Source organism: Moschus berezovskii, chromosome 5 (genome assembly GCF_049115385.1).
Source record: "Moschus berezovskii isolate FMDL1 chromosome 5, NW_MosBer_1.0, whole genome shotgun sequence".
NCBI classification, from domain to species: domain Eukaryota; kingdom Metazoa; phylum Chordata; class Mammalia; order Artiodactyla; family Moschidae; genus Moschus; species Moschus berezovskii.
The window spans coordinates 124,648,215-124,663,891 of record NC_142464.1 but is presented as its reverse complement, the minus strand read 5'-3'; the positions used below and the strand labels follow the sequence as shown (position 1 = coordinate 124,663,891).

At 51.8% G+C, this 15,677-nt stretch overlaps 1 protein-coding gene across 5 annotated transcripts in view; it reads left to right on the top strand.

Moving 5' to 3' along the window:
- Window positions 1-15,677, top strand: part of RGS12 (regulator of G protein signaling 12) — a 120,678-nt gene that overhangs the window by 82,851 nt on the left and 22,150 nt on the right. The window lies entirely within an intron of this gene.

Sequence of the window (15,677 nt, the reverse complement as noted above, 5' to 3'; positions counted from 1 at the left end):
AAGTATTGAAGTTTCAGCTTTAGCATCAGTCCCTCCAATGAACATCCAGGATTGATCTCCTTTAGAATGGACTGGTTGGATCTCCTTGCAGTATAAGGGACTCTCAAGAGTCTTCTCCAGCACCACAGTTCAAAAGCATCGATTCTTTGGCGATCAGCCTTCTTCACAGTCCAACTCTCACATCCATACATGACCACGGGAAAAACCATTGCCTTGACTAGACGGACCTTGGTTGAAAGGCAATGCCAAAGAATGCTCAAACTACCGCACAATTGCCCTCATCTCACACGCTAGCAAAGTCATGCTCAAAATTCTCCAAGCCAGGCTTCAGCAATATGTAAACCGTGAACTCCCAGATGTTCAAGCAGGTTTTAGAAAAGGCAGAGGCACCAGAGATCAAATTGCCAACATCCGCTGGATCATGGAGAAAGCAAGAGAGTTTCAGAAAAACATCTATTTCTGCTTCATTGACTATGCCAAAGCCTTTGACTGTGTGGATCACAATAAACTGTGGAACATTCTGAAAGAGATGGGAATCCCAGACCACCTGACCTGCCTCTTGAGAAACCTGTATGCAGGTCAGGAAGCAACAGTTAGAACTGGACATGGAACAACAGACTGGTTCCAAATAGGAAAAGGTGTACGTCAGGGTTGTATATTGTCACCTTGCTTATTTAACTTATATGCAGAGTACATCATGAGGAACGCTGGGCTGGAAGAAGCACAAGCTGGAATCAAGATTGCTGGGAGAAATATCAATAACCTCAGATATGCAGATGACACTACCCTTATGGCAGAAAGTGAAGAGGAACTCAAAAGCCTCTTGATGAAAGTGAAAGAGGAGAGTGAAAAGGTTGGTTTGAAGTTCAACATTCAGAAAACAAAGATCATGGCATCTGGTCCCATCACTTCATGGGAAATAGATGGAAAAACAGTGGAAACAGTGTCAGACTTTGTTTTTTTGGGCTCCAAAATCACTGCAGATGCTGATTGCAGCCATGAAATTAAAAGACCCTTGTTACAGTATTCTTATGATGCCTGTGTACAGTGACTGCTGTGGGTTTACAGAATGGTCAAGTGCCTTGGTTGAGGAGTTTTGGCAGCATCCTATGCCATTAATACCTGGTTATGGATGGAGGTTCGTGACGTTGTACAGGAGGCAGTGATCAAGACCATCCCCAAGAAAAATAAATGCAAAAAGGCAAAATGGCTGTCTGAGGAGGCCTTACAAATAGCTATGAAAAGGAGAGAAGCAAAAGTCAAAGGAGAAAAGGAAAGATACACCCATCTGAATGCAGAGTTCCAAAGAACAGCAAGGAGAGATAAGAAAGCCTTCCTCAGTGATCAGTGCAAAGAAACAGAGGAAAACAACAGAATGGGAAAGACTAGAGATCTCTTCAAGAAAGTTAGAGATACCAAGGGAACATTTCATGCGAAGATGAACACAATAAAGGACAGAAATGGTGTGGACCTGACACATGCAGAAGGTATTAGGAAGAGGTGGCAACAATACACAGAAGAATTAACTGTACAAAAAAAGAGCTTCACGACCCAGACAACTACGCCGGGGTGATCACTCACCTAGAGCCAGACGTCCTGGAAAGCAAAGTCAAGTGGGCCTTAGGAAGCATCACTACAAACAAAGCTAGTGGAGGTGATGGAATTCCAGTGGAGCTATTTCCAGTCCTGAAAAATGATGCTGTGAAAGTGCTGCACTCAATATGCCAGCAAATTTGGAAAACCCAGCAGTGGCCACAGGACTAGAAACGGTCAGTTTTCATTCCAGTCCCTAGAAAGGTAATGCCAAAGAATGTCAAACTACTGTACAGTTGCACTCATCTCACACGCTAGCAAAGTCATGCTCAAAATTCTCCAAACTAGACTTCAGCGATATGTGAACTGTGAACTTCCAGATGTTCAAGCTGAATTTAGAAAAGGCAGAGGAACCAGAGATCAAATTGCCAACACCCGTTGGATCATAGAAAAAATCAAGAGAATTCCAGAAAAACATTTACTTCTTTATTGACTACGCTAAAGCTTTTGACTGTGTGGATCACAACCAACTGTGGAAGATTCTTCACGAGATGGGAGTAAAAGACCATCTTACCTGCCTCCTGAGAAACCTGTATGCAGGTCAAGAACCGACAGCTAGAACCAGACGTGGGACAACGGACTGGTTCCAAATTGAGAAAGAAGTATGTCAAGGCTGTATATTGTCACCCTGCTTATTTAACTTCTATGCAGAGTACATCATGTGAAATCCCGGACTGGAGGAAGCACAAGCTGAAATCAAGATTGCCGGGAGAAATGTCAATAACCTCAGATATGCAGATGACACCACCCTGATGGCAGAAAGTGAAGAGGAACTAAAGAGCCTCTTGATGAAGGTGAAAGAGGAGAGTGAAAAACCTGGCTTAAAACTCAGCATGCAAAAAACTATGATCATGGCATCTGGTCCCATCACTTCATGGCCAATAGATGGGGAAACAATGGAAACAGTGACAGATTTTATTTTCTGGGGCTCCAAAATCACTGCACGTGGTGACTGCAGCCATGAAATAAAAAGATGCTTGCTCCTTGGAAGAAAAGCTATGACAAACCTAGATAGCATAATAAAAAGCAGAGAGATTTCTTTGCCAACAAAGGTCTGTAGCGTCAAAGCTATGGTTTTTCTAACAGTCATGTGTGAATGTGAGAATTGGACCATTAAGAAAGCTGAGCGCTGAAGAATTGATGCTTTCGAACTGTGTCAAGAAGATCCTTGAGAGTCCCTTGGACAGCAGGGAGATCAAACCAGTTAATCCTAAAGGAAATCAGTCCTGAATATTCATTGGAAGGATTGATGCTGAAGTTCTAATACTTTGGCCATCTGATACAAAGAGCCAACTCATTAGAGAAGACTCGGACACTGGGAAAGATTAAAGGCAGGAGGAGAAGGGGGCGACAGAGGATGAGATGGTGGGGTGGCATCACTGCCTCGATGGACAGGAGTTTGAGCAAGCTCCGGGAGTTGGTGGTGGACAGGGAAGCCTCGCGTGCTGCAGTCCATGGGGTCGCAGAGAGTCGGACACGACTGAGCACCTGAGCTGACTGATGGCTGCAGCGTTACAGAAGCAAGGCACCCTGCCCAGCCAGGGAGAATGGGGGTGCTTCGTCCAGGACTCCCCTGTGTCAGGTAGAGCTGGGCTGGAGATGCCTGCTCCCCAGACGTAGCTTGCCACAAAGCGGACTTTCAACAAATATATGTTGAAATGTCCATCTTAGTGTTCCGTCCAGTTTTAGGATGACAGCGTGAAGAATGGTTGGTTCCTGGTGTAGTGGAGCCCTGATCTTGACTTATTCCATGGAAGAGTTAGGCTTGACGGCTCCCCAGAGCCAGTGGGGGGAGAGAGGGCACACCTGGCAGGTGGGCACTTTAGCCTTTATTTTTTTTGCACCATGTAGGTGGCTCAGAGGTTAAAGCGTCTGCCTCCAATGCGGGAGACCCGGGTTCGATCCCTGGGTCGGGAAGATCCCCTGGAGAAGGAAACGGTAACCCACTCCAGTATTCTTGCCTGGAGAATCCCATGGACGGAGAAGCCTGGTAGGCTACAGTCCACGGGGCCGCAAAGAGTCGGACACGACTGAGTGACGGAATGGAACGGAAATTTTGTTTAGTCTGAAACTATATCAGTATCAAAATTTGCAGCTGTAGCACAAAGAACTTCTCCTATACGATTTGAAAGCAAGTTGCTGATATGATACGCGTAGCATCTTGAATAGTTTAGAGTCAGTTTCTTCCAGAGGAATACATTTTCTTGCGAAATCAAAATACAGCTGTCGAAATTCTGAACTTACCGCCGATACATTACTACGATCCTGTCCTCAGAGTCTGTTCATCTCACCAGTCCCTGGTAAGTTTCAGCTCTAAGTGAAAGGATCCAGTTCAGAGTCACACCTTGGTTCTCGTTGTCGTGGCTGTGTGTCTGCTTCGGGAGAAGAGTTCCTGCTTCTGCCCTTGCTTTTCACACTCACGCTGCTTTTGAAGACTGCAGACCGCGGCCTGTTTAGGTGCTGCGTCAGTGTGGGTCACCTCTGCCTTAGCTCCACCCTCTGCAGACACCCAGACCGCTGGCGGGGGCTTCAGGACGCTCACGCCTCGTCAGCACCACCTCCTGCAGGCGAAGGGGCAGGAGAGCTGCCCGCGTCCCTGAAGACCCCGTGGAACAGGGACCCGCCTGGTGACCAGATCCTGGGAGCCTGGGGTAGATGACTTTTTAAATTTGATTGCTTTATCTGAAAATCACATAAAAGCCACGAGTGTTGTTTAGTTTTGCACCTGACGTATTGCCTTCATTACTGAGAGTGTATGAGACCCAGCTGTCCCAGAACCCAGGTCAGAGTCGCACAGGCTGCACCTCAGTGGGAGCCGGCCTCTCCGTGGCTCAGTGTGGCTCCTCTGCACTCGGTGCAGGGGGGCGTGGCGCCTGCCCTGGGCTCCTGGCTGATCCCACAGCCTTGACCCTTTTCCCTCTCTGCTGGCCGGCCCACCGGCCCGCCGGCCTCTGTCCTGGGGGGCGCCTGGTGCCCGGTGGCGTGCTCTCCATGCAGACCTGGGCCCCCAGCTGTGGCTGCGGTCCCCGTGCCTTGGCCGAGCGCGGGGTCAGTGCCTGGCCTGAGTCTCCCTTGTGGAGCCCCCAGTTGGGGTCCCTGGGCTTCTGCATTGAGCAGCGGCCTGTAGACAGGGTCAGGCCACAGCAGGGGGGTCTGAGCTTCACGTGAGGCCCCTTGGCACCCGAATGAAAAGAAGTCTTCATGGAGTGTATGATTTTAATCACTGAAATGAAATACATTAACTTCACAAAAGAATTTATAAGTGAATAATGTAAGTTTTTCCATTCAAATCAACAAAGTTGATTAGGACTCATCTTTGAAAAGCGTCCCCTGTCTCTTGTTGGTGCGTCCCGGGGACCCTCTGTGGTCAGGTGCTGGTTCGTGGGCAGCCACATGCGGCCTCGGTTGCTGTCTCGCGCCTCGCGTCCTGGGCCCTCACCGTGACAAGCGCCAGCGCCCCCTCCGTGTGTTGCCTCACTTCCCACACTGACCCTTTTTGGTTGCCATCCCGCCCACTCGCGGCCTCGCACGCTCTCCCAGCGTCTCACCCCCATCTGCTTGGCATTTCAGTCTCCAGAAGGACTTGTGTCATTTCAGACCCAGGGAGTTTGTACTGCTTTGCTCTGCCAGAATAGTTATAACTCGACTTTTCTGATGTTGACCCCAGGAAGGACTCAGACATAGGTTTCTCCCGTCTGGGCGCACGTGTCTGGGGGCCCTGGCGGGTACACGCAAGGATGCTGCACACCTTCTAGTTGTCATCAGGCCTCTAAACAGGGGCAGGCCTTTCACTGAGAGGAGCTGGGCCGCCTGCCCGAGGCTGCACCAGCTCAAGCAAGATGCAGTCTGAGGTCCGTCCCGCCTATTCTTACCCGTGTCCCCTTCCTCCTCAGTGACCCAGCCACTCACGGGGGTTGCCTGTGTGGTTTCTTCAAGGAAAGAAGGGCTGCATCTTTAAATCTGTAAAGCATACCAGGGCTGCAGCGGGGGACTGACGCAAACACGCCCCGGGTGACTGCTGCAGGGCGTGGGCAGGACGGGGCAGAGGTGGGCACACGGCTGATGAGGGTGCGGGGAGGAGGGCTGGGCTGAGGGCCGGCAACCCTCCCGGGCCTCCGCCTTGTGGTGCGGGGCTCAGGCATGTCCCAGAATTCTGAGTCCACGCCTGGCCTTCCAGGTCGTCTGAAGAGTCTTATTAATAGTGTGTTAGCTTCTGTGACATTTTCTCAGTATTTGGATGCACGGTGTGAAAATCTACTCTTGTCCCAAGCCCTGTAGTTGTTCATTGCTCCCCTAATAAGGGAAACCAAGGCGCAGCGATACTCCAGTCCATGCAGTGTATCCCATGATGCCGCCCAGAGCCACGGTGACCGGCGTGGGCGTGAGTCTCCCCCTGGGTTCCTCCTAGAGCCAAGTTGCACCGTTGCAGGGACCGTGTGGCAGGTATTCTCAAGGTCTGGTTGGTTTGAAGGGTGGACCAGTTCACTGGCAAGCACAGGCTTTAAAAAGTAAATGATGTGATGCTAAAACTCTCAGAGTCCTGCACCCAAGATTGTACATTTCACTATACGTGGATCTTATCTCAAAAACTGTAGAGAAAGATCGAACTGTCATTAGTGGTTTTGTTTTTGGAAAGTGTGTGTTTATTGGTTCTTAAGGTACGTTTTGTGTGCTCCAGCAAATGAGTAAATACACCAAGAATTGTGGGAGGCCCGGCTCTCCGCTGCTGGGACGGAATTGCAGAACTGGAAAAGGAGGATGTCCTGGGGTGGGGTTGGAGCTGGAGGTGTCACTGTGAACTCGTGGCTTTAGTGGGTGTGAGCTTGTAGAAATGGAGAAATAGGTGTGCACCTGTGAGTTCACCCAGAAGGAAAGCTGTGACCAACCCAGACGGCGGATTAAAAAGCAGAGACGGTACTTTGCCAACAAGTGTCCGTCTAGTCAAGGCTATGGTTCTTCCAGTGGTCATGTATGGATGTGAGAGTTGGACCATAGAGAAGGCTGAGCGCCAAAGAATCGATGCTTTTGAACTGTGGTGCTGGAGAAGACTCTTGAGAGTCCCTTGGACTGCAAGGAGATCCAACCAGTCCATTCTAAAGGAGATCAATCCTGGATGTTCATTGGAACGTCTGATGCTAAAGCTGAAACTGCAATACTTTGGCCACCTCATGCGACGGGTTGACTCACTGGAAGAGACTGATGCTGGGAAAGGTTGGGGGCGGGAGGAGAAGGGGATGACAGAGAATGAGATGTCTGGATGGCATCACCGACTCAATGCACATGGGTTTGAGTAAACTCAGGGAGTTGGTGATGGACAGGGAGGCCTGGCGTGCTGCAGTCCATGGGGTCGCAGAGAGTTGGACACAACTGAGCGACTGAACTGAACTGCGTATCATAGGCACGTGTGGGTATGTGTGTTAGTATATCTTTGCTCTGTCTGCTGGAAGGGCCTGGAAGCAATGAGACTCCCCGGCAGCAATGAGTGTGTCCAGATCTTGGTGTCTAAACACCACCCTTCAGTGAAAGGAACTGGGTTCCTTGGAGCAAAGACTGATTTCCTGGGCTGGAGCAGGGAAAGTACAAAATGAGCCCCGCACGCGTGTCTCCTACCAGAAAATAAGGTGCTCAGTGCACGCTGAGGACTCACAGAAGGACCAGGCACCAACTTGAAGGAAGGTCAAGCATTACAGAAAAACAGGCCGATGTGTGTGGATTACACGCCGTTGGGTGAAACGGGCCCGCCGAGTGCATACGGAGGCAGATGAACGAGCTTGTAGCAAGGTTCGGGGCGGGGAGGGACGCTCTCGCAGAGATGAGTGGAGGAGGGCCAGCAACCGCAGAAGCTTCCCCTGGATGCTGAAATGCAGGAGCAGGCTCCGTCCACCACGGGCGCGCCTCCGCCATGGAGAAGCCTGGCTCCCTGACCAACAGCAGCAGCGCCACCTGCGATGGGCCAACCCCCACCCTCCTGCAGAGACACGCAAGGAGGACACACACACAGGGCTCCGGCCAGGTCAGCAGGGGACATCAGGCGGCCCAGACTCAGGGCCGTGCACGTGTAACAGGCCCCCGTCTGGGTCTCAGAAACAGAGGGGCCGGGAGCTTTGAAAGCAGCACTAGCCCTGGGCAGTACTGACTTGGACACTGGACCGGGAAATAGCCAGAAAGGGCCTTGCTGATGAAACGGGGACTCAAGCTGTGTGACTTTCCCCAGTTTTGATGGCTGTGCTCTGGCTATGAAAGGGAATGTCCCGCTCTTTAGAAATTCACACAGAAGAGTTCAGGGGCCCAGAGGTATGCTGTCTCCAGCTTAATCTTCGGTTTGGGAAGAGCTATCGGTTTGTGTTCAGACAAGAAGGGGAGGGCGTGAGCAGAGCGGGGAGAGGCCACACAGCCAGCAGGGCAGGACTAGACGCTGCTGGATCAGGGTGAAGGGCACAAGCAGGGCCCTTTTGCTGTCTTTGTAACTCTCTGCAAGTTTTAATTTATATCAGAACGAAAAGTTGCCCACACAGGGTGGCTCCTGTGACCCTAAGGGAGGGGTGCCGGGGAGGTGTTTCTGCGCTTCAGTCAGAATCCTGTCACTGGGGGTATCAGCCATACTCATGGCTGAACGCCTGGGCAAACAGCGGGCACGGCCCGACTCCACGCCTGCCCTCCTGAGCTCCGCCACCTCCTCGCTGGCACATGGCTGCACATTGGAAACTTGAGATCAGAAAGGGCTTGCTGGGAAGGTGGCTCCTTGGGGGCTGGGCTGCGGCCTTATAGCCTCTCTCCGAATTGTTCCCTTGGAGGACGCTGAGATTGATTTGACGTCTTGTTTAACAGAGCTGTCACCCAGTTTATGCTGCAGCATCCATCTGAGAATCCGGAGCAGACCCCCACCCCTGTGTTTGTAAACAGAGCCTTCACCGCACAGTCACGTGTGTGCTTTGCTTTGACCTCACAGCGCTCCTGACGGTTTAGCAGTGGTTCAGTCTGGGCTGGCTGCTTATCACCTGCTGCTGCTGCTGCTGCTGCTGCTGCTAAGTCACTTCAGTCGTGTCCAACTCTATGTGACCCCATAGACTGCAGCCCACCAGGTTCCCCTGCCCCTGGGATTCTCCAGGCAAGAACACTGGAGTGGGTTGCCAAATCCTTCTCCAATGCATGAAAGTGAAAAGTGAAAGTAAAGGCGCTCAGTCGTGTCTGACTCTTTTCAACCCCATGGTCTGCAGCCTACCAGGCTCCTCCACCCATGGGATTTTCCAGGCAAGAGTACTGGAGTGGATTGCCATTGCCTTCTCCGGCTTATTACCTAGTGAAGGCTTATTCCTGACGCTGTGAGCCTTGGGTGGTCACCTTCTCATTACAGACAGGCTTCATGTTTATGGGACTGAAATTTTGTTAATAGGGAAATAAGAGTTTTATCGTGAGACATGTTTTCCCTTCACCACTGCTGGTTTAACAGAAAGGATTCCCCAAGGCCCCCAGGGCTTCAGCTCCAGCCCTGGAGCCTCAGAGCAGCCGTGGGAGCTGCTCCGCCTGCTAAATAATTCAGCCTCCCCGGCAGCCGCGGGCGAAAGGTCTGCTTTGAATTATGGATGCGTCTTTCTGAGGCTTTGTGTTAAGTATACTGTGCCTCCTTCTCCCTGCGCTGAAGGGAGAGACTCGCCCTTGTCAGCCCGGGGACGGGCATCTGGAGAAAGTGCACTAACTTGCCTCCTCGGGGAGCTGAGCTCAGGAGCAATGTCTCTGTGTGCGGCCTCAGCCTTTGCCCGGGGCCCCGGGGGCTGTGGCGGCTGAGCCTGGTATGGATTCAGAGGGGTGGTTTGCGGTGAATGGTTGGAAGTATTTGGTTAAGTGGCATCACAGTGGCTCATATCAGCTCTGCCCAGGTAAAGTCCCTCTGGTCTGCGCCCTGACGTGGTTGGCGGGGGCAGGCAGAGCGTGCGGGCTCCAGGTATGTGTGCGGGGGCGGGGTCGACTCACAGGCAGGCGGCCGTGAATTGGGACTTGAGTCTTTACAGCACTGGAGGTTATGGTGGATGAGATACTTGGTGAGATAATGACGGAGAGAGCCTGGAGGTACAGAATTACCCACAGAAGTTCGTACCGGGGCGGGCCTCAAGGCACTTGCCACAGGGTAACCTGTGTGTTCTTCCAGCCAACTTAGGGGTTGTGGCGTTCCCGTTTTCAGCAAATCTGACAGACCATAAACTTCCTCACCAGGAAAGCATTTCTTTGACTCAAACTGATTGAAAGGGAGAAAAAAAAGCAACAGTGACAACAGAACCTGGGAAAGGTCTCTAAAGCGAAGCTGGGAGGGGGGAGGTGTGGGTCTTCCACGGAGTCTTCCTCTTGGGTTGGAGGATGCCTGTGGGTTTTCCACACTCCAGACACCCCGGAGACGGTACTGGCTGTGGAGTTGGGGTGGGAACCCTGGCCTTGGGAGGAATTTCACTTGTGTTCAAGGGCAGTCCTTCCACAAGTGTGTGTCGTTCTCCGTGTGCTGAGAGCTGAAAGGTGCTGTGAGTTATGAAATTCAGCATTTGACAGTGGATGTCAAAGGCCAGGGGGTCTTCCGTGTGTGTTGTGGACACACGGCCGTGCTCGGGTTTTGATGTCCCCGAGGGGCTCTGCACCCATCCGGCGGGTCCCACGCGAAGACTCACCTGGAGGTCTTACGGTGACGGGAACCGAACGCGCATGCTCTGTGCACCCGGGGTGCCTCTCATTCTTCCCTCTGAGGCGGGCGTGGGCTCCCTGAGGTCTGGCTGAGGTCCGCAGACTGGGGCGGGTGGCCTGGCCCTGGGTGCTCCTGCAGGGTCTCTGCCATCCACCCTCCAAGCTCCTGGCGCCGGAGTTGAGGCCCAGGGAGCAGGCATTCAGGTCCCAGAACCTGCAGCGTGGGGGTGTCTCCTGCAGACTGAGAAGGAGCTCGTAGGGGCGGTGCGGGCGTGGGGTCCCTTTCTTACCTTGTGGGTCCCCACGCCTCTCAGCGGAGCAGGAGTTTTCAGCTGAAGTGACTTCCTGGGGAGGCTCTGTCTGCAGGCGGGGACTGCCTGGCTCCCGCCAGGAGTCCGTCAAGGCAGACCCCAGAGTGCGCTGCTGACCCAGGGGGGCAGGAGGTTCCTTTTATTCTGACTGCAAAGTGTCTTTATCGATGAGAATTTTGGAACTAATCGTATTTATTTTCGGCTGTGCTGCGTCTTCGTGGCTGCCGGCCTTCCTCTCGTGGCGGTGAGCCGCATGTGGGCTCTTTAACTGTGGGCATGGGCTCTGGACCTCAAGCTCTGTAGGTGCTCTGAGGCATGTGGGTCTTCCTGCATCTGGGATGGAGCCTGTGTCTCCTGCGTTGGCAAGTGGATTCTTTACTGCTGGCCACCAGGGGAACCCTCGATGAGACTTTTAAAGTGTCAGCGATTGATCTGTGAGTCCTAAAAAGCAATTTGTATTTGCCAAGTCTTAACAGAAATGAGTCAGTGTGCCGGTCATCTTTCTCTAAAACGTGTATTCCGCGTTCGTCCTTCCCTTCCCTGGATCCCTCCATGAACCTGCGGCGTGGGCCCCCTGCACCCGTCTCCCCGCCGCCCTGTGTGACTGCTCAGTGCCTGCTCTGTGTTGGAATCCAGATGCCTTGTGTTTAGAAGCTCTCACACCCTTGAAAGTTCAGCTGCTTGGTTTGCGGCTTGCTGCCCACCACTCCCCGCCCACCATGGTCCAAGCCTGCAGTCCTCTCAGCCCCGCCCCCACCGTCCAGGCCTCCAGTGCCCTCAGCCGCACCTCTGCCAGGGCAGCGCTCAGGGCCCCTCTCCTCGGGCAGCCAGGAGGACCTGGTCCCTTCCATTACTGTTATTATTATTAGTCGTCTTACTTTTTAACATAGATGTAATGATTTTTTCCAGTTTTTAATTGCAGTATAGTTCCTTTGCAGTGTCGTGATCTCTGATGCACAGCAGAGCCGTTTAGTTGCACACCAGCACACACACGTGCACACACATGTATGTACATTCTGTTTAAAGAATACTCATGCTCACTGGTTTGTCCCAGGACTTTGAATATAGTTCTCTGGGCTGCGCGGTCAGGCCCTGTCGTTCATCCGTCACGCATGTTTCTGCTTATTGTTGTTCAGTCACTCACTCTTGTCCGACTCTCTGCGACCCCACGGATGGCAGCGCGCCAGGCCTCCCAGTCCTGCACCGTCCCCCGGAGCTCACGCAGACTCGTGTCCACTGAGTCAGTGATGCCATCTAACCATCTCATCCCCTGTCGTCCCCTTCTCCTCCTGCCCTCAATCTTTCCCAGCATCTGAGTCTTTTCTAATGAGTCAGCTCTTCGCATCAGGTGGCCAGAGTATTGGAGCTTCAGCTTCGGCATCAATCCTTCCAATGAGTATTCAGGGTTGATTTCCTTTAGGAGGGATTGGTTTGGTCTCCTTGCAGGCCAAGGAATTCTCAAGAGTCTTCTCCAGCACCATAGCTCGAAAGCACAATTCTTTGGCACTCCGTCTTCTTTATGGTCCAGCTCTCACATCCATACGTGACCACTGGAAAAACCATAGCCTTGACTAGACGGACCTTTGTTGGCAAAGAAATATCTCTGCTTTTTAATATGCTGTCTAGGTTTGTCATAGCTTTTCTTCCACGGAGCAAGCGTCTTTTAATTTCATGATTGCAGTCACCACCTGCAGTGATTTTGGAGCCCAAGAAGATAAAATCTGTCACTGTTTCCCCATCCATTTCCATGAACTGATGGGACCAGATGCCATGATCTTCGTTTTTTGAATGTTGAGTGTTAAGGCAACTTTTTCACTCTCCTCTTTCACTTTCATCGAGAGGCTCTTTAGTTCCTCTTTGCTTTCTGCTGTAAGGGTGGTGTCGTCTGCATATCTGACGTTACTGATATTTCTCCCGGCCGTCTTGATTCCAGCTTGTGCTTCATCCAGCCCAGCATTTCGCATGATGTACTCTGTTGTTGCTGCTGCTGCTGCTGCTAAGTCGCTTCAGTCGTGTCCGACTCTGTGCGACCCCATAGACGGCAGCCCACCAGGCTCCGCCGTCCCTGGGATTCTCCAGGCAAGAACACTGGAGTGGGTTGCCATTTCCTTCTCCAATGATGTACTCTGCATATGAGTTAAATAAGCAGGGTGACAATATGCAACCTGACGTACTCCTTTCCCTATTTTGGAACCAGTCTGTTGTTCCCTGTCCAGTTCTAACTGGTGCTTCTTGTCCTTCTTACAGGTTTCTCAGGAGGCGAGTCAGGTGGTCTGGTATTCCCATCTCTTTAAGAATTTTCCAGTTTGTTGTGACCCACACAGTCAAAGGCTTTAGCATAGTCAGTGAAGCAGAAGTAGATGTTTTTCTGAAATACTCTTGCTTTTTCTATGATCCAGTGGGTGTTGGCAGTCTGGTTCCTCTGCCTTTTCTAAATCCAGCTTGAACATCTGGAAGTTCTTGGTTCATGTACTGTTGAAGCCTGGCTTGGAGAATTTTGAGCACTGCTTTGCCGGCATGTGAGATGCAGCACTTGTGCGGTAGTTTGGCATTCTTTGGCACTGCCTTTCTTTGGGATTGGAATGCAGACTGACCTTCTCCAGTCCTGTGGCCACTGCTGAGTCTCCCACAGTTGCTGGCACATTGTGTGCAGCGCTTTGTATCAGGTATGTTATGTGTTCTGTACGTAATAGCTGACATCTGCTCGCCCCAGCCTCCCATTGCACCCCTCCCCACCGCTCCGCCTTGGCAACCACAGGCTGCCCTCTGTGTCTGTGAGTCTGTCTCTGTTTCGTAGGCAAGTCCGTTTGTGTCATGTTTTAGATTCCGCAGGTGCGTGATATCTTATGATATTTGTCTTTGGCTCATTTGCTTCTCTTACTGTGAGAATCTCTAGGTCCATCCATGTTGCCGCAGATGGCATTATTTTGTTCCTTTTATGGCCGGGTAACATCTCAGTGTGTATGTGTGCCGCGTCTTCTCCGTCCGCTTGTCTGTCAGAGGGCATCCGGGCTGCTCCATGTGGCTGCTGTGAACAGTGCCGCCGTGAGCGCAGCGCTGCACGTGCCTTTTCCAGTTAGAGCCTCGTCTGTGTTCCTTCTCGGGAGTAGCGCTGCTGGAGCTTATGGTGACCCTGGTGTTTAGTTTCCTGACCCTCTGTACTGTTCTCCACAATGACGGCACCAATCACATTCCCACCAGCGCGCCCTTCCCCACACCCTCTCCAGCATTTATCATTTGTAGGTGTTTTCATGGTGGCCTTGCTGACTGGTGTAACGTAATACCTCGTTGTAATTTTGATTTGCATTTCCCGAAATAGATGGAAAAACAGTGGAAACAGTGTCAGACTTTATTGTTTTGGGCTCCAAAATCACTGCAGATGCTGATTGCAGCCATGAAATTAAAAGACACTTACTCCTTGGAAGGAAAGTTATGACCAACCTTAATAGTATATTTAATAGTATATTAAAAAGCAAAGACATTACTTTGCCAACCAAGGTCCGTCTAGTCAAGGCTATGGTTTTTCCCGTGGTCATGTATGGATGTGAGAGTTGGACTGTGAAGAAAGCTGATCGCCGAAGAATTGATGCTTTTGAACTGTGGTGCTGGAGAAGACTCTTGAGAGTCCCTTGGACTGCAAGGAGATCCAACCAGTCCATCCTAAAGGAGATCAGTCCTGCGTGTTCATTGGAAGGACTGATGCTAAAGCTGAAACTGCAATACTTTGGCCACCTCATGTGACGAGTTGACTCACTGGAAAAGACTCTGATGCTGGGAAAGGTTGGGGGCGGGAGGAGAAGGGGACGACAGAGAATGAGATGGCTGGATGGCATCACCGACTCTGTGGACATGAGTTTGAGTGAATTCCGGGAGTTGGTGATGGACAGGGAGGCCTGGCGTGCTGTGATTCATGGGGTCACAAAGAGTCGAACACGACTGAGCGACTGAACTGAACTGAACTGAATAATAGTGATGTTGAGCATCTTTGTATGTGCTGTAGGCCATCTGCAGATCATCTTTGGAGAAATGTCTATTTAGGTCTTCTGTTCATTTTCCGATGGGGTTGTTTGTTTCTTGTTGAGTTGTATGAGCTGCTTCTATATTTTGGAGATTAAGCCTTGTCGTTTGCCTCGTTTGGAAATATTCTCTCCCATCTTGCCCTTCCCTTGCTTATCGCTGCCCCCCCAGAGTGAAACCCACACAGCTCGGGTGTCTGGCCCTGCCTTGGGGGCTGTCCTGCCCCTCGGGCGCCCAGCCTCCCTAGCTGTGAGCCGTGTGTCTTCAGCCCCAGGGCCTTCGCACGTGCTCGTCCTCACGGAAGCCTTTTCTCAGGTCGGTTACCTTCTGTGCGCCCCTCAGCTCTCAGCTCAGCCGCGTGGCCTCAAGGGAGGAAGGCTGGAGAGCGTCTCGGTACCCCCAGTCCGCAGTGTTTTCATGGAGACCGCTCGGCTCGTGAGGACAGTCGTCTCAGCGTGGAGTGCAGCAGGAGAGCCTCCCGGCTCAGTCCCCCTGCCCCGACACTGTCTCTCGGTCCCCGTTGCTTTGGCTCCGTGGGGTGGGGTCCCCCAGCCCCTGCCTAGTGACTGACCGTGCTCTTCTCCCGCTTTTCTTTGGCTTCTTGATATTTTTTCTTACGATATTTAGTCGCTCTTAAAGATACAGAAAACCAGTCCATCACCTGTGTACTGTGTTACACGTATTGTCCACTTTCTTCCTTGTCTTTTGACTTCGCTTGCAGTGCTTTTTACATGCCGAGAGTTACTTTGTTTTGTTGAGGTGTGGTTGACAGGCAGCTTTGTTTCAGGTGTACAGCGATGGTTCACAGTGTGTCCATATTGTGAAAGAATCACCTCACACAGTTGCAGAACTTTTGAGATGAGAAGTTGTAGGGCTTCCCAGGGGGCACTAGTGGTAAAGAACCCGCTTGCTATTGCAGGAGACGTAAGAGACACGGGTTCGATCCCTGGGCCAGGAAGATCCCCTGTGGGAAGGCATGGCAGCCCCCTCCAGTATCCCTACCTGGAGAATCCCATGGACAGGGGAGTCTGGTGGGCTCCAGTCCACAGGGTCACAGGGTCGGACACGACTGAGGGCACGCGCGTGGAG